We start from the raw sequence: 17,642 nt of genomic DNA on the forward strand, positions 1-17,642 counted from the left end.
TGGTGACAGTGACCAACTAAAAATACTTAGTCTTATTACTGATTATAGAAATACAGGGCGCCTGGGTGGCTCAGTCGTTAAGCCTCTGCCTTCCGCTCAGGTCATGATTCCAGGGTCCTGGGATCGAGCCCGCAGTCGGGCTCATGGGCTGGGAACTCCAAGCTCAGCATAGAGATGAGAACCTCGAGGGAGCATCTAAAGGACAGAGAAATCCAAGGAGGTCCTCGGGAAGAGCACACAGATGGCAGAGCAGAAATAACAAATGGAACACACTGGAAAGAAGAGATCGGGGTTGAAAGGAGCCGCACTGCTCACGTGCCAGGTGGTGCAGCACCAGGGTGAAATCCAGGGCACCACGCTGGGAGTGGTGGCAGAAGTGATCACGCCAAAGTAGGCGTTTGAGAAAATGAGTGCCCTGTGTGGAAGCTGGGTCCTCCATGCCCACAGTGAGGCCACCCAGGCCGATGGCAAGAATCGAGACAGAGAAGAAGGCTGTGGCCTGGAACCTAAGTCTTCAACGAATTAGGTGAATAATCGTGGGGAAGGGAGAAAATAGTAATGAGAAGGAGACCAGTGTGCTCTACCTGGGGACCAAGGATCATAAAGAAATGGCATGGGGGCAAAGAAGAGGGAGGACACCCATCTTGAACCCCCCGATCCTGAATAATGCGGGGTATGAGAACATAGACAGCACCTCAGGGGGTTTCAGGAACGGATGTCCCCCCAAGAAGGGCCAGGGTCAAACGAAGAGAGGGAGGAAATGGCTAATGGACTACTAATTTCCCAGGATACAGGGAAGGGTTGGGGGTGGGGACATCCCAGGAAAAAAAAGAGGGAACTGCCTTAAGGGAACAGCAGGATGGGAAGATAAAGAGAGAGGGATCAGAAGTCAGGAGAGTTGGTGATCACGGTAAGTGCTCAAAAGATTCCTATGGAATCAAATGGAATTATTAGGATATAATAACATATAAGCCCGACAGGTCCAACAGGAGAGTTCTAACTGCAGGATGGTAGGAGTGAGAGCACCAGTCCACGATGAAGGTCATGACACTGATGACGGTGACATGGTGCTGACACTCACGGCCAGTCTTGAACACCTGCTGTGTGCCCGGCTCGGGGGGGAACACTCCATATCTGGTCCTCCCCGTGGTCTTCTCAGGCAAAAATCGTTGCATGGCTATCCCCACAAGGACTCTGCACTGAAGGCGGGAACACATCACAACAGAGGCATCCTAGGACTCTTGGGAGGCTAACTGGCTTTCTTAACCTGGCGGTAACCCAGGGAGGTAGGAACCAGCCTGATGCACAGTAGGACATAGTAATTGCAACCAAGTAATATTTAGATGGAGGGAAACTAAGGGGTTCATGGGGGGCCTAGTTCGTTGAGCGTCCGACTCTTCATTTCGGTTCAGGTCATGACCTGAGGGTCGTGACAGCCATCGCCACATCAGTCTCACAGCCACTGTGGATTCCAGCTTGAGATTCTTTCCCCTCCCCTCCCCTCCTCCTCTCCCTGCCTGCCCTACCCACCCCTGCCACAGGGTCCAGCACTCCTTCTCTAAAATAAATGAATAAATCATATCTACAAAGAAAAAAAAGAATGGAGGGAAACGAAAGTAGTAATAATAATTTGTGGAAGGCTTCACTCTGTGCTAGATCCTGTGCTCACTGCCTTGGGATCTATTTCTCATTGAATCCTTCCATCCCAAAGGCCGGTTACCATTCTTATCCCCATTCCAAAGGCAGGACTGGGGCAGAAAGGGATCCGTCCATGATTCATGCAAGGAATCCCTATGTTATCAATAACATGACTTTCTGACAAGGTTTAAGGATTAAACACACCACGGTGAAGATGCCGATCACGAAATCACGGAACTTGAAGGACAGAGCCCTGCAAAATGGTTTCAAACATGAACTTGTGGATGCTCCCAATCTTCCTGCATGTTGTTCCAATGAAGGAAAGCCCAGTGCCAAAAAAGCTCTCATGAAACACATCCACATGGCAAACATACCGGGTCTTTACAGCCCGGGATCTATCCCAGAAGATTCTGTCTCAGTGAGTCTAGAGGAGGATCTAAGAATCCTCCTCTTTTTTTCTTTAAAAAGCCCCACAGGCTCTGCTGATGTGCCCTTTGGCCTGGGTACGACTACCACAGAATCTCTGCAATTCCAAACCCAAACTTGCCCTACAATGTGTAGCTGCTGGCAGACACAGGGGGGCACTGGAAACTGAGGCAGAGAGGAACAGAGAAATTATAAAAACCTTCCCACAGAGAGTCACGAATAGGCAAGCTCTGCTTACACTACTTCTCTCTCCTTTTGCTGTATCTGAGTTACTCCACAGTTGATTAACTTCTTTTTAAGTAAGCAAGTTTGCACAAAGTGTTACCAACAGATATTTAATAAATCCATATTAACAACTTTTCAAGAAACATAATTGCAATATGCTACTGAAAAGTATTTTCTTTCTCTCTGATCATTTCAGTGGTACATCAGATTCCCTTAGCAAATAATAGTCAATAAGAGAAAAATGATTTCTGATTGAACAGTGCTACACATGTGGTCAACAGCACCTACAATCTGGAGAAGAAATGAAGTTGGGGAGAAGCCATTTCAGTTCAAAAATACACCACAGATAGCCTAAAGTCTTCAGACCTGATGTGTGTATTTATTTATTGAATCAAACGCCACTAACACCTACTACACGACAGACATGGCTCCAAGTGTTTTATTAATGTTCAATGTCATTTCATCTTTACAATCATCTATGAAGTGGGATTATCCTCATCCCCATTTCTCAGATCAGGAAACTGAGATGAAAACTGCTTTAGTAACACAGCTCCTAAGTGGCAGCGCTAGGATCAACTTGGCTCTGGACTCCCTGTTTTAAATCAGTATTCTTAGTCTCCAAGCACCTACAAAACCTACAAGTCTTAACATCAAACCTTGGTATTCCCCACCTGGCCCCAATCCCAAGAACATTCCCTCAATTCCTTTAACAGAGCACACTCCTTCCCTGCTCTAACTGAAACCAGCACACCCCCGCCCCCCAATCTGTGTTTTGTTCTTAGCCCTCTGTTGTCAGGTTAAACATCATTCCCTGAATTACAAACTCTAATGCACGGTTGTCCTTCTCAGCACTCAAGGCAAAAAGGTAACAAAGTATTTCACAGGTAATTACTTGCTTCCTGTCTTGTCCAAACAGGTGGTGAGTACCTCAGACACCTCAGTCCTAATTACCATGTGTTCCCAATCACTGAATACTCACCACCCACCCAAAAGGGCCCACCACAAAGTACACTCTCAACAATTTCTGCTGAGCGAGCTACACTCCAGCCTCGTGCTTGCCAATATGTGGCACACATCTGTGCTCACAACGCTGCCCCCACTTCACCCCTGAGAGTGTAGACTCCCGGGACTTCCACCCAAGAGCTCTGGAAAGTACGGGCTCTGTGCACCAGTATTACCCGGTCCTCGGCCCGCATCCCTCCGACCCCCCGGCCTTGATTGGCCTGATCGAAGCTGCACAATGGGGATCCTGACAACCCCCAGTGGGATGTAATCTACTCAAGAGGGAGAACACAAACTTCTCCCCCGTCAACACGACACTTACTCCCTTCACGCCGGTCTTCCACCAAGACCTTAGCCCCAAGAAGGCCGACACCCCGTCTGCCTGGTTCCGGCCGCACCCCCAGTCCCGCTATCTCCAGGCGCGGCTCACAGCACGGGTGAGATAATTAGCCGCTCCAGAAATGAAGCCCCGCTCCGGGCTCTTCACAGGTTGGAAACGAGGGGCGCACGAGGTGACGGCCACCTTTTGGCGAACGAGCGTGTTCCTGAGACACAGGCCCGCCTCCCACCAAGGCCCCAACCCGCGGGGACACCGGCCCCTGACCCCGCGCCCCGCAGGTACCTCTTGCACATAGAAGCATCTTCACAAGTGCCGCGCACTCCCTGGTCGTCTGTGTCTGTCGAGGCCGAAGAACATGAGGTGAAAGCGGACGTCCTCAAGCTAGTGGCCACGGGCGTGGAGGTTCCGGGATGCTGTGTCCACCGGGGACATGGAAGCGGAGGTCCACAGACGCGGAGGGAACCGGCCAAACGCCGAAAAGACGGGAGAAATGGGCTGGCTTCCCCCGCTCTCAGCCGGCGCGGCTCAATGACGTCACTGACGTCAGACTCGCCGAGAAACATTCCTGCTCATTGGCGCGTCAGTCCAGACGGTACTGGCCCGGGTTTTTTGGGCCTCCTTGTCCCGGCTTTCGAGTCTTTGGATAATTCTTTCGTTCCCAGCCACACAACACGGACGCTCGCTCAGGCAGTAGGTGAAATTGTCCAATCAGCGACTCAGCAATCGCGCCAATGAGCAGGAAGGCTGTTAGCGGAGCTGACGGCAGCGGCGTCCCTGAGTCCGCGGAGCCAGCCCTTCTGCCCTGCGTCTCCGAGGCTGGCGGTTCCCCTCGGTATTTGTGGACCCGCTTGCGTCTCTCCGCGGGGCACAGCATCCCGGAACCCCCGCGTCCAAGGACAGTGGCCTGAGGACGCCCTCTTTCGCTTCCTGCTTTTCTCCTCGGTACAGACGACGAGGGAGTGCGCGGCGCTTGTGAAGATGCTTCTTTGCTCAGAGGTACCTGCGGGGTGAGGGCTCAGGGGCCGGCGTCCTCTGGGGGCTGGGGCCTCGGTGGCAGGCGGGCCCGTGTCTCAGGAACACGCTCGTTCGCCAAAAGGTAGCCGTCACCTCGTGCGCCCCTGCTTTCGCAGCCGTGAAGAGCCCAGAGCGGGGCTTCGTATAAGGAGCGGCTAATTATCTCACCCGTGCTGTGCGCCGCACCTGGGGATAGCGGGATTGGGGACGCGGCCCGAACCAGGCAGACGGGGTGTCAGTCTTCTTTGGCGAAAGTCTTGGTGGAAGACCGGCGTGAAGGGAGTAAGTGTCGTGTTGACGGGGGAAAAGTTCGGGTTCTCCCTCTTGAGTAGATTACATCCCACTGGGGGTTGTCTGGATCCCCATTGTGAACCTGAGGTCAGGCCAATGAAGGCGGGAAGGGGGTGGTTCAGAGGGATGCGGGCCCAGGACCGCGTAGTATTCGTGCACAGAGCCAGTACTTTCCAGAGCTCTTGGGTGGAGGCCCCTGGAGTCTACATTCTCAGGGTTGTAGTGGGGCCCTTTGTGGTGGGCCCTTCCTTTTGGGTGGGTAGTGGGTGGTGATTGGGGACACATGATCAATAGGTCTGACGGGTGTCTGAGGTACTCACCACCTGTTTGGACAAAGAGGAAGCAAATAATTACCCGTGAAATACATAATTACAGTTTTTCCTTGAGTGCTGAGAAATACAGGGTGTTTTGCGTTTTGTAGTTTGGAAATCATGTTTCAGCTGAGACCGGCAGTCTAAGACAAATGGTAGATGTGGGAGGGTGTTCCATTAGAACAGGGCAGGAGTGTGAACTGTTCAAAGAATTGAATGTCGTTGAGGCCGGAGCCACGTGGGGACTGTAGGGTGGGGAAACGGTAGATTAGGTAGCTCTATCAGTCTTTTCTAGAAGGAGTGTGAGTAGCGTGATGAACAGTGTCATTCAGAAGGAAGTCACTCACTAGTATGAGCCGGGAAGCAGGATGATTGATATTTTGTGGTGGGCACGACAACCTGGTTTTGTGTATTTGGAGAAGAGAGGAAGTGGGCCTATTTGGTCTCCCTTCTTCACCACGGCCAGGTCACCTCGTGCTGCTGTTCTGCGAGGTCGTTTGTGTCAAACAGTAGAACCACATGGCCTCTCTGCACGTGCCGGGCCCGCTCCTCCCAGCCGTGCAGCCTTGCTCATGGTGCCAGGCCGCCTCCTCGATGTCAGCCCTGCTCTTCCTTCTTGCCCAGTGGAGGAGGGAAGTCTTCAAAAGACAAACAGGTGTTTGCCAGACAGGGGAAACGAGCCTGGACACTGAAGCCCGGGGCTGTGTCAGCGGCACCTGACCTTGTGTCGGGGAGCGGGTAGCAAGAGAGTGTTCTGGAGAGGCCGTCAGAGAGTGAAATGCGGGAGGACCGAGAGGTTTCAAGTCGGGGAGTTGACGTGCTCTGGGTTTTCGACCATCCCCAGGAGCGGTGTGGGAACTGCACTGGTGACAAAGGGCAAGTCTGTTCTCTTTTCCTTCCCTGTGGCCACACCCCCGGCTCAGGTCCCTTCTCCTGCCTGCTCTGTTGCAACACGTCCACCTCATCCTGCCTGCTTCTCGTCCAGCTCCCTCTCCCAACCACATGCTCCTGCTCTGGCCAGGGTGATCTTTTTGGAATCCCACATCTTCTCTTGTTACTGTATTCCTGGAAACCTTTTGATTCCCCATCAGCTCCAAGGTGGAATCTGCACTGCGTGGTATGACTCTCTTTGCTTTTCGTGATCCTGCCACGGTACCCTGGGTCTCCTGCTGCGGACTGGTGATCTGCATTTGGATGTCTCAGAGTTATCCCAAATCCAATTTTTCCAAAACTATACTCGAGATCCCTTTCACCACCACCCCCTCCGAACTCCGTGAATGGGACCACTGTGTCCTTCTTCTCCCACGTGCAAAAGGGAAGAGTTATCTTGGAACTCTGCTTTTACTTCCTTTCCCTCTTCTGCGATCATTCACGCAGATCTGTGATTTTATCTGCTAAATATTTCTGGGATCTACCTCCTTTTCTCCACCTCTCCGTCTGCCCTCTCAGCCCGATTTATGGTTGTTTGTGGTCTGAGCCATGGTGCTAGTGTGATCGGTGAGCTTCCTGATGCTCCTACCTCCCCCAAGGACATCTCCCCCGGAATCCAGAGATTGGTGGAAGCCCCATTCATTCATACCCTGCCTAGGGTCATGGCTTCTTGTTGCCATTGGAGGTGGCTGCAAACGTTCCTTCTGTGTCTGCACGGCTGCTCCGTCCTCCCTCTTCAGTCTTGCTTCCTCCTAGGTTCTCCCCAACCCTCAGGAGCTCTCATCTCCCCTCAGATGAATGCAGTGACTCCACATTCTCTGTTGAATGCCTGCTCAGTTGCCGGTGGCACGGTCCTCCTGCAGTTCCGAATGGGACCCAAATAGACGGGGGTGGAGCAGTTAGCAAGCCCTTCTTCCAGGGAGAGAAGCAGCCGGGAAACAGAGAGGTAAGGAATCTGGTGTGTCAGGGGGTGCTGGATGCTGTAGGAGGGTTGGAAGGGACTGTCATCTGAGCTGGGATGGCCAGGGAAGGTCCTCTGAGGACTAAGGTGGGAAAGCCTTGCAGGAGGCAAGGGAGTGAGCCCTGTGCATGTCTGTGGGCACAGTGTCCCTGGCAGAGGGAAGGGGGAGTAGGAAGGCCTCCGTGGAGAGAGCTGGGCTGACTTGTTCCGGGAATGACAAGGCCAGAGTGAGGGAGAAGGAGAAGTTAGGGACCTGGGGTGGGAGCAACTGTCACGGGGGATTTTGAAGCGAAGAATGAGGTGACCTGACTTGGGTTTTATTGGGATCACTTCAGCTTCTCTGCTGAGAACAGTGGGGGGGTGGGGGGGTGGAAGCAGGAAGATCACTTAGGAGGCTCCTGGAATATTCCAAGAGAAGAGATGCTGTCGGATTGGATTGGAGTGGTAGCGGTGGAAGTGCTGCTAATCGGCCCGAGTCTGGGTACATGTTGAAGGAGGAGCTGATGGGATGTGCTGACAGATCAGATGTGGGTGAGGCCATGGGTCAAGAAGGTGCCCAGCCTCTGGCTCTTTCAGCTCATGTCTGATGCGGCTCCCTCTGGAGGCCCCTGACACCTGCAGACACGGTCCAGCCCACTATCTCTTCTCTGTGCATGTGGCAGTCAGTCCCGAGGCAACACAGACATCTTGTTTAATGATTGTCTACCCCGTGGGAATAATGGTGCCCAGAGGGACTATGTGTGTCTCAGGGCCTCGTGCCCTGTAGACCCCAGTAAGTACTTCTCAGCCGGCAGAGTGAGAGGAACTGAATGTAGATGCTGAAGATTCTGTTTCCTGATGAGGTCTCCAAATTGTCATGTTCGGTTTCACTGGTCTTTAGTGGTCTGTGTGTTTTTAAAAGCAGGCCAGGGGCTGTAAGACTGAAATTCTGTTGTGAGAATTGCAGAAGTTAATCTGATGTCAACCACATTGAAAAAAAATGTCACTGTTGACATGCAAGTGGGTCACAGGATCACGTCTTGGCACAGGCGGCATTTTCCGGAGGCCTAGGCCTTCCTTCCCAGCACGGTGTTGGCATCTACACAGCTCAGCCCGGAGAGCAGGGTTGAGATTTTGACGTGACACATTCTGAAGGTGGGGGCGGCTGCTTTCCCTCCCCAGAGAAGACAGGTCACTCTAGAATGAGGATATTCTGGTGAGGGTCAATTAGCTGCCAAACTTGCCCATCAAGAAAATTGAATAAATCATGGCTTTTCTGGATTTTTGCCACCTTCCCCCCATTTTGTCCACAAGGTAATTAATTAAATTTTGGGAAAAAATCATGAAAAACAATGGTCTCACATCTAGAATACTAATTACTTTCTTCTTACAGTTAATTTTTTTAAAAAGATTTTATTTTTAAAGAATTTATTTTTAAAGAATCCCTGTCCCAAAACCCCCAGATCAGGAATCACCTCCTCTTCCAACTAGCCAGCAAGGTGCCCCTTCAGGATTAACTTTTTCAGTGAGAAAAGTGAATACATTTCCCCCACCCAGTAACCTAATTTAGATAAAGGGGGCATATAAGTTCTTGCCTCCTTTTTTTTTTTTTCTTTTTTCTTTCTTAATTGGCTGAGTGGTATTCCACAGTGTGGTTGTACTTATGTGATGATATTTGTGTTCATCATTTGGGTGGCTATTCGGGCTGTGATGAACATTTTTGCATGTGTGTTTGAATTTCCCAGTGAGATGGATTTCAAGGAGGAAGCTTCTACAAAATGGTCCTCAAAAGGTTACATCAGTTTCTGTTCTCACCCAGGGTAAGTGAGATGTTCTCACAGAATCATGTTAGTCTCTTAAATTGTCAGCTGGCAGGTAGAAAAAGATTTCTTTGTATTTTGAGAGAGGGGCAGAATGGGGAAGGGGCAGAAGGAAAGGGAGAAAGAGAATCTGTCCCTGCTGAGTACACAGCCTCTGTAGGGCCAGATCCTACAACCCTGAGACCATGACCTGAGCCAAAATCAAGAGTCAGATGCTCACCCTGTTGAGCCACCCAGGTGCCCCTTAAGTTTATATTTTTATAATCAGTCGTAAGACTGAGTATTTTTAGTTGGTCTCTGTCACTGATCGTTTTTTATATGAACCCTCTCTCCTTAGCATTTTCCCACTGGTTTGTCTTTTTGGTTATTTATATTTTTATTATTGACTTTTTTTTTTAATTTTTGTTTTTTTTTTTTCCTGAAGACTTTATTTATTTATTTGACAGAGAGAGAGCACATGGACACAAGCAAGGGGAGAGAGAGAGAGAGAGGATACGTAGGCAGAGTGACAGGGAGAGGGAGAAGCAGGCTTCCCCAGAGCAGGGAGCGCGAAGTAAGGCTGGATCCCAGGACCCTGGGATCATGACCCGAGCCAAAGGCTGAGCCACCCAGGTGCCCCTTTTATTGATTTGGAAGAACTTTGTATATGTAGGATGGTGGTCCTTTGCCTCTGTACTTGGTGCAATATTTTGTCCCAAACTGTTCTTGTCTTTGAGTTTCGCTTGTACCAAACATTTCATGATACATTTCTTTTTTTTTTTTAATTAACATATAATGTACTAACCCCCTCCCCATGGCAACCATTTGCGACGACGTGGATGGAACTAGAGGGTATTACGCTTAGCGAATAAGTCAATCAGAGAAAGACAACGATCATATGCTCTCCCTGATATGAGGAAGTCAGGGAGTATTTTGGGCTCCCTGCTCTGGGGTAGCCTGCTTCTCCCTCTCCCTCTCCTCTGCCTGTCACTCTGCCTACTTGTCCTCTTTCTCTCTCTCTCTCTCAGCCACTCCCCTTGCTAAGGAAGTACAGGTAGGTGCATATTGAAAGGGGAACTTGGAGGGTCAGCCACATCTCTCATCTTCTTTTTTTTCCTCCTTTAGAATTTCCCCAGGTAGGGGTGTGTGGGTGATGTAGTCAGGTTGAGCGTGTGAGTCTTGATCTCAGCTTAGGTCAGAATCTCAGGGTGTGAGTTCAAATCCCATGTTGCTTTCCATGTGGGCTCGTAGCCTTCTTTTTTTTTTTTAAAGATTTTATTTATTTATTTGACAGAGAGAGAGATCACAAGTAGGCAGAGAGGCAGACAGAGAGAGAGGAGGAAGCAGGCTCCCCGCGGAGGAGAGAGCCCAATGCGGGGCTCGATCCCAGGACCCTGAGATCATGACCTGAGCCGAAGGCAGCGGCTTAATCCACTGAGCCACCCAGGCGCCCCAGCTCGTAGCCTTCTTAAGAGAAAAAAAGAAAATAAGAAAAAAAAGAAAATAATTTCCCCAGGTATTCCTAAGAGACAGAAGGGGAGGGGAAGGAAGAAAGAGACTGGAGGTAGGAGAGCAGGGGAGAGGAGATAATGTGTAAAAGAAAATGCTCAGTCTTCAGTGTTCAGTTTGATGAGCTTTAAGAAATGTACACAGTTGGCTCTTGAACAACATGGGTTTGAATTGCATGAGTCCACTTATATGCGTATGAGTGTTGATCTCAGCTCAGATTTTCCGGTATATATAGTACAGTAATGCAAATGTATTTAAAAAGAAAAAAAGCTAGAACCAGAAGGCATTTGTATGAAAACATGGGAGAATATCTTGACAACCTTGAGGTAGGTAAATCTTTCATATGCAGAACGCCAGAAACACTAATTACAATAGAAAAATAGATGCACTAAGAAAATTAACAGGCAAGGCAGACTGGGAGAAAATATTCAGAATACATGTTCTTAAATGTTTAATTTTTTCTGAAGTATGTTAGCATTATTCATATCCATGGCATCCCATTATTCTATCCTATGCTAACTTGTTTTTATTGTTTGTTTAAGTCAGATACGTGACAATGTACCAGGGGAAGTCTCTGATTGGCTTCTCCTTCTTATTCACTCTGTCGTAAATGTTGATTCCTTTTCAGTTAAGGTCTTGCCCAGACTATTCAGGGACTCCTTGCAACAGAGAAAGTTGATCTTAGATCCTATTAATCGTTGTGGAGTAGTTGGCTGTTAGATGAAGCTGGAAGACAATACCAGTAGCTTCCTTTGAGAGGAGATGATAGCTCATGGGTCTTAGTTCATTGAGACCCACTGTTGTTTTTTGGTTTTTAAAATATTTTATTTATTTATTTAAGAGAGTGAGAGTGAGGGGAGGGGAGGGCAGAGGGAGAGGAGGAAGCAGACTCTGAGCTGAGTGTGGAGCCTGAATGCAGGGCTCTGTCTCACGACCCTGAGATCATGACCTGAGCCGAATCAAGAGTCACACTTAAATGCCTGAGTCACCCAGGCGCCCCTGTTTTTCATGGGGTTTGTTTTGTTTTGTTTTGTTTTCCTTATGTGATTCAACACTTAAGGCCTTGCGGATCTGCTGAGGAAAGCAACAGAGCTCATAAGAAGGGAAACAGACTCAAAGTCTGCAGGTGCAAAGTCTACTGCCCTTAAGACTTTGCTTCCTGCCTCCCATTTATAACTGAGAATAAAACCAATGGGAAATAGAAATCAAAAAATGAGACTAGTCCGTGCAAAAGAACAAAGATAAAATTAAAAATGAGAGGTAGAGCAGTATCTTAAAGGCCAGTATGCAGCTTGCAGTTAAAATTCCAAACTCAGTAACTGATGCTAAGACTATTGGATTGATGTTTGTACTGGCAGGTGTAAATATTGTAGGTACATGTGTATGTTCATACATTGATTACAAATACACATGTACACACATGCATACACACAGACATCATTTCAGCAACTGAAGTGTTGGGGGAGGATCACAGTCCAAGTGGGTAAATTGGTTTGAAAGGCAATAGAATTAAGTTTCATCCAAGGTGCACAGCTTGAGGAAATGACCTTGACCTCTGTCTGTAAAGCGGTGCCTTCCACCTGGGGGCTTCTGAGGGTGGTACGTGTTCCCTGTTTGTCCAGCATGTGGAATAATGTCTGCGTTGTAGCCAGCACATATGAGTGCTACTTAGAAGTGAAATGAAGGAGCCCCCACCTCGCCCCTCACTGGCTGGGAGAGCGAGGAGGGCCCCTTCTCCTTCCCTCAGATGAAGAAATACCGGTGGAGGACAGATCACAGGTTTCCTGGCAAGCTCCCACTGTTGCAGGTGACACTCCTGCCAATAGGGGAACGTCAGGCAGCGCTGCTTGAGTGGACAGGTGGCTGGAGCGGATCAGTGCTTCGCACGGGAGGAATGTGAGATGACTTTAGGTGGCACCCAGATAGATGCTTTACGTTTTAGAAGGTATTTATTACAGGGTGTGTTAGAAGAAAATATTACGTAGAGAGTGAGTTACAAAAGGAATGTTAAATGGAGCAGGTGGTGTGTGAACGTCATGAACATTATAAAAGCAATAGTTGATTCAATGAAGACTGAGAAAGGTCTTTCTAAATCTGAGATTTTTGGTTCTTTGGGATTTATTTATTTTAACTTTTTGAGAGAGAGACAGAGAGACAACCCGTGAGAGGTCGTAGGGAGGGGAGGGGAGAGAGAAGGCATGGAGCAGGCCCCTTGCCTAGTGTGGAGCCAGACGTGGGACTCAATGTCAAGACTCTGAGATCACAACCTGAGCCACAGCCAGGAGTTGGTGGACCAACAGTCTGTGCCACCCAGGCACCCGTAATTCATTCTTTTTGTGTCCTGCAGTCACTGGCACATCGTGTTAGAGTTGTCATTATCCTTGCATGTGGATGTGGCCAGTCTTCCTTGTGGTGTGGCTGGACCCCTGCACCTGCAGCCCCTGGCTGGTTCAGTCCACATACATTTATGGGCCATTTGAAGAAGGAGCACAAATCCTGATTGCAATTCGAGAACCATCCATTGAAAGACTCAGTAACACAGCCTACGTCTGGTGGCTCCGGAGCGTGGGAAGAAATCTCAGAGGCGATGATAGCCATCTCTTGAGAAACGCAGCCTGGCCAGTGCCCTTGGCAGCATGAAGGTCAATGTTGTGTGGAAAGGGAAGGCTTCACCAACTCTTATCAATCATGTTGAAAGGGAAAGACTTAAACCAACGGAAAGGGAGGATTTAACCCACTCTTACCAATCATCTGAAGCCTTTTATTCTTTTCAAATAAGTCTAAAACAGCTTTTTCATAAGCAGATAACTAATATTCTAAACAATAAGAAAAGCATTAACAAACTGGTAGTTTTTCCTTTTTCAGTCTTACAACTGATGGTGTCTTAGAATGAAATGTAGCATATGGGTAGTGTAGAAAAATTTTAAAACTAATTAAAATACACACACACACACATACACACACATACACATGAGATATCTCTGAGGCTTCTCCTATTTCTCTGCTGTTCTTCAGCCTCCCTGCCTACCTTCTGCTACTGGAACATTCCAAGGCGCTTCCTGCCCGGAGCATTTCTATCTGCTACTTATCCCGTCCAGAGTGCCTTTTGCACAGCTTTCTCCAATTCTGTGGGACTCCACCCAGCCCTCCCCTTTTCAGAGAGACCTGCCCTTTAACCTTGTCTGACGCAGGTCCTTCATCCCCCATGCTGTTGTCCTTCATCTGCCATAAGCTCTTACTTCTCTTTGTCTCTTCCCGGGTTCCCCACTGTATCCCCAATGCCTGGTACTTTGCAGGCATTGTTTGTCTGGATCAATAGTGTTAGCTGAGGGCAAATACAGAAGCTGCTCCGTGTCATCCAGGAGAGGGCAGTAGGAAGTCCAGGGAGGAGCTCCTAGAGGAAGGCAGCTTGGTCAGCTTTTCAGCATGTAGAGCTGCTCAACGGTGGAGCAAGTGCTTTCTTTGTAGGGTGTGCCCATGCCGTGGCTTGGTGTTGTTGAAGGGTTCTTGCCCTGCATGTCAGGGTTGACCAGGTCATTTGGAAGGCCCCTTCGAACCTGACATCCATGTTTGAGGACTATTCTTGTCATTGGTCTGTGGGTCTTTCTCAACTGCAGATCTGGCTTTTACCACTAGAGGGCACTAGATGATGCCTTTGAGGACAGTGCTCTTCAAACCACCAACAGTGAGAACACCATTTTTCTCTTTTAATTATTGGAGTATGGTTGATCTGTACAACATTGTGTCAATTTCAGGTGTGCAGCAGAGTAATTTGACACGTGTATACGTTGCTCAGCACTCACTATGATTACATATAGTCACCGTCTGTCACAGTACAGTGTTATTTATTTATTATATTACTGACGCTATTCCTAACATGCTTTTCATCTTTGTGAGTTATTTATATACGCGGAAATATGTATCTCTTATTCCCCATCACCAGTTTCGCTCCCCCCACTTTCCCTCTAGCAATCTCCAGTTTGCTTTGTGTGTCGAAGAGTCTATTTTGTTTTGTTTGGTTGGAGAACAGATTTTTCATGGCACTTATACCACGAACACATATTCCAACGACAGCTTCACAAAACAGTCTTTAACTCTTAATGCATACTGATACTTTCTGTTTAACTCTTGTCATCTGCATTTTCAAAGCCGGGGATTCGCAGACTATTACATTGATTTTATGACATGGGTGGGTCACAATCCATTGTTTGAAAAGCACCGTTTCAGACAACGGAGTGTGTTCACCCTTGTAAACTCTGTGGGTCAGTTTGCTTTGACAGTCTGGGCTTGTAGGTAATTGTGTCCCTTCGTGCGCACTTGGTGTGTTTCTGTGTTGAGTTGCTGCCTTGTGTAGCCTAAGGTACGTGCTTCCTGTGGGTATTTGCTGCAGTGGGCACATGGCCGTCTGTGGAAGACTGGTAGGGACATGTACAGGATTAGCACAGACCACAGTCAGGGCAGGAGTAACCCTTGTCAGTGTATATGATGAGAACATATGATGTCTCTCTGCTTCTGGGAACTCAGAACATAGTTGGGTGAAAACACACACACACATCTGCACACACACCCTACTCCTTTCATCTTACTCATCAAGCAGATGGAAATGAGGTAATGTGCTCAGGATAGCACCTAGGATGTTTGAGGCTGTAAGTAACAGAAGGCCAACTGCATTTGATTGATTTATTACATTTAAGAAAAGATTTATTTATTTGATAGAAAGAGTATTGGGCAGACGGAGAGAGAATCCTGAAGCAGTTTCTCCACTGAGGATGGAGTCTGATGCTGGGCTCGATGCCAGGACCCCGAGACATGAGTTGAGCCAAAACCAAGAGTTGGCCGCTCAACTGGCTGAGCCACGCAGGAGCCCCTCCATTTGGTTTCAGTGATAAAGACACTTATTAATTCCCAGATATCCATTGAGGGCAAGGGCCAAATGGCTTCACATGGCCTTAGGGATTCAGGCCCCTTCCACTACTTCTTGTTTTCCTAAGGCTGGTTCCTTACAGTTGGCAGAAGTCCTCCACCGGTAAGCTGGTCTTTAGCTCCTGGTTGAGAACACTAAACCTTTGGTTCCTTGTAATATAGACCGGTTAGAGTTTAGGCTACCATTGCATTTTCCAGGTTGTGTAGACCAGAGTTCAGGCGAGTGCACCATTTTCTAGGTTGTAGCTGTTGTGTTGATTGGTTCCTGGTTTTCCCACTATGACCTGCCAGAGGGATGTGGAAGGACTGGCACCTAATACAGAGTGGGGGGAAAGGCTTAAGTAATCATTTGTGAGTTTTAGGAAACAATCTTGGATCTCCTTTCCTATGGACACAGAACTTGTGGTCGAGCAGAGTTGTCTGACTGGCTCTTGCCAGTGAGTTTGCTGAGGGAATAAATGGTGGCAGGTCTTGTAGGTGAGGTATGAGGTGAGGTGCTGTGCTCTGTAGGGTCCTGGGAAAGGAGTTAGGTACGTGAGCAAAGACAGAGAAGAAATGGCCACTGGGGAGGGGTGGGCGAGGAGGGGCTGTGTATGTGAGCACCAAGACAGATGGCTGAGTCTGCTGAGATTTGTAATGGAGCATGAAACGTGCCTGTGTTGGTCTTTGGAGGTAGCTGAGTGTCCTTGACCTGGTTCCTGAGAATTGGGCTAGAACCTACTGACCTCGACTCACCTGCCTCCTTTCTTCCCTTCTAGGTTTGTGGTAAGCCTTGGCTGCTGGTATGATCCATACATTCAGCACTTTGTAAGACTGTCTAAGGAGAGGAAGGCCCCCAAAATTAACAGAGGCAAGTGACCCCCTCCCTCCCAACGTCCCCTCATCAGCCCAGAGGCCTGAGGTTTTAGGGATTCATTCTTCAAAATCGAGGGTTCCAGTGTTCACTCTCTCCAGGGGCATATGAAAGTGCTCATTTCCCAACTTCCTCACCAGCACAGTGTATTAGGAACCTTTTCATTGATTTGTGAAAATCTGATTCATGAAAAATTGTATCTTAAGTAGTTTTATTTTATATTCCTCTTATTTTAGGAGTAAAGTTGAAAATCATTTTTATATGTTTCAGGCCATTTACGTTATCTTTTACTGCAGACTGTTCAAGCAAGGAAATACTTTTTTGGCCTTATTAAAGTGATAGTAACACTATTAGGCTCTGCAAGCCCTTTCTATCAAGGCAGTGAAAGGATTTGAGAGGGGAGGGTGACTCATTCCCAATCAGATTGAGAAATTAGCCAAATGACCCCAAGTGCTCGGGCATGCAGGGAATCCTGGCCCTAAAGATGGAGCCTCTGGGTAGATTCTGTAGGAAATGCAAAGAAAGTTTAAAGTGGTGGTCCCTGACAGTAAGGACATGCACCTTACTTTGAGCTGAGGGTGACCCCAGGCTTTAGGAAAATGGAGCCAGTCCTGCCTAAGAGGCCAAAAGCCTCCGTCCCAGGCTCCTGAGGCAGCTTTCCCAACCAGAGGTAGGGACCCACCTTGGAGCCCCGGGAGCTGGGTGCCCCAGGCAGCGTGTCAGTGGCCTGTGTTCCTTCTTCCTCTGCCTGGGCTGGCATCTCCACACTGCGGCCCAAATAGGGTGTGGTGAACATTTTTTTTTTTTTAAGATTTTATTTATTTGACAGAGAGAGATCACAAGTAGACAGAGAGGCAGGCAGAGAGAGAGAGAGGGAAGCAGGCTCCCTGCTGAGCAGAGAGCCTGATGCGGGACTCGATCCCAGGACCCTGAGATCATGACCTGAGCCGAAGGCAGCGGCTTAACCCACTGAGCCACCCAGGCGCCCGTGGTGAACATTTTTAGTTTTTGTTTCAATATCCAGTCTGTTGTGGATGATACTCTGTAACATACATTAAAAATGATTTCCTAGAAACATAAAATACAAGAGACACCTAAAATACAAGCTCAAATTATTTATTGAGAGAATCAATAGACCTAGAATTCCTGTATCACAGTGAGGAACATTTCTTTTTCTTTTTTTTTTTTTTAAGACTTTATTTATTTATTTGACAGAAGAGATCACAAGTAGGCAGAGAGGCAGGCAGAGAGGGAGGAAGCAGGCTCCCCGCCAAGCAGAGAGCCTGACGTGGGGCTCGATCCCAGGACCCTGAGATCATGACCTGAGCCAAAGGCAGACGCTTTAACCCACTGAGCCACCCAGGCTCCCCAATATTATTTTTTAACATTGTGGAACATTTGTAAATGCTACTCAAATTTTGTTCTTACAATAGTTACACTT

The 17,642-nt window shown here is 48.3% G+C and overlaps 1 long non-coding RNA gene across 2 annotated transcripts; it reads left to right on the forward strand.

Moving 5' to 3' along the window:
* Positions 1 to 3,916: 3,916 nt before the first annotated feature.
* LOC123933533 lies at positions 3,917 to 16,199 on the forward strand. Of its 2 annotated transcripts, XR_006816634.1 has the most exons (6): positions 3,917 to 4,627; positions 4,762 to 4,927; positions 6,972 to 7,123; positions 7,474 to 7,669; positions 8,863 to 8,937; positions 16,107 to 16,199. It is a non-coding gene; the product is annotated as an uncharacterized LOC123933533 (long non-coding RNA). The 2 variants fall into 2 exon arrangements; XR_006816633.1 differs by lacking the exons at positions 8,863 to 8,937; positions 16,107 to 16,199 and having other exon boundaries at positions 7,474 to 8,844.
* Positions 16,200 to 17,642: the final 1,443 nt, after the last annotated feature.

Source organism: Meles meles, chromosome 21 (assembly GCF_922984935.1).
Source record: "Meles meles chromosome 21, mMelMel3.1 paternal haplotype, whole genome shotgun sequence".
Lineage (NCBI taxonomy): Eukaryota > Metazoa > Chordata > Mammalia > Carnivora > Mustelidae > Meles > Meles meles.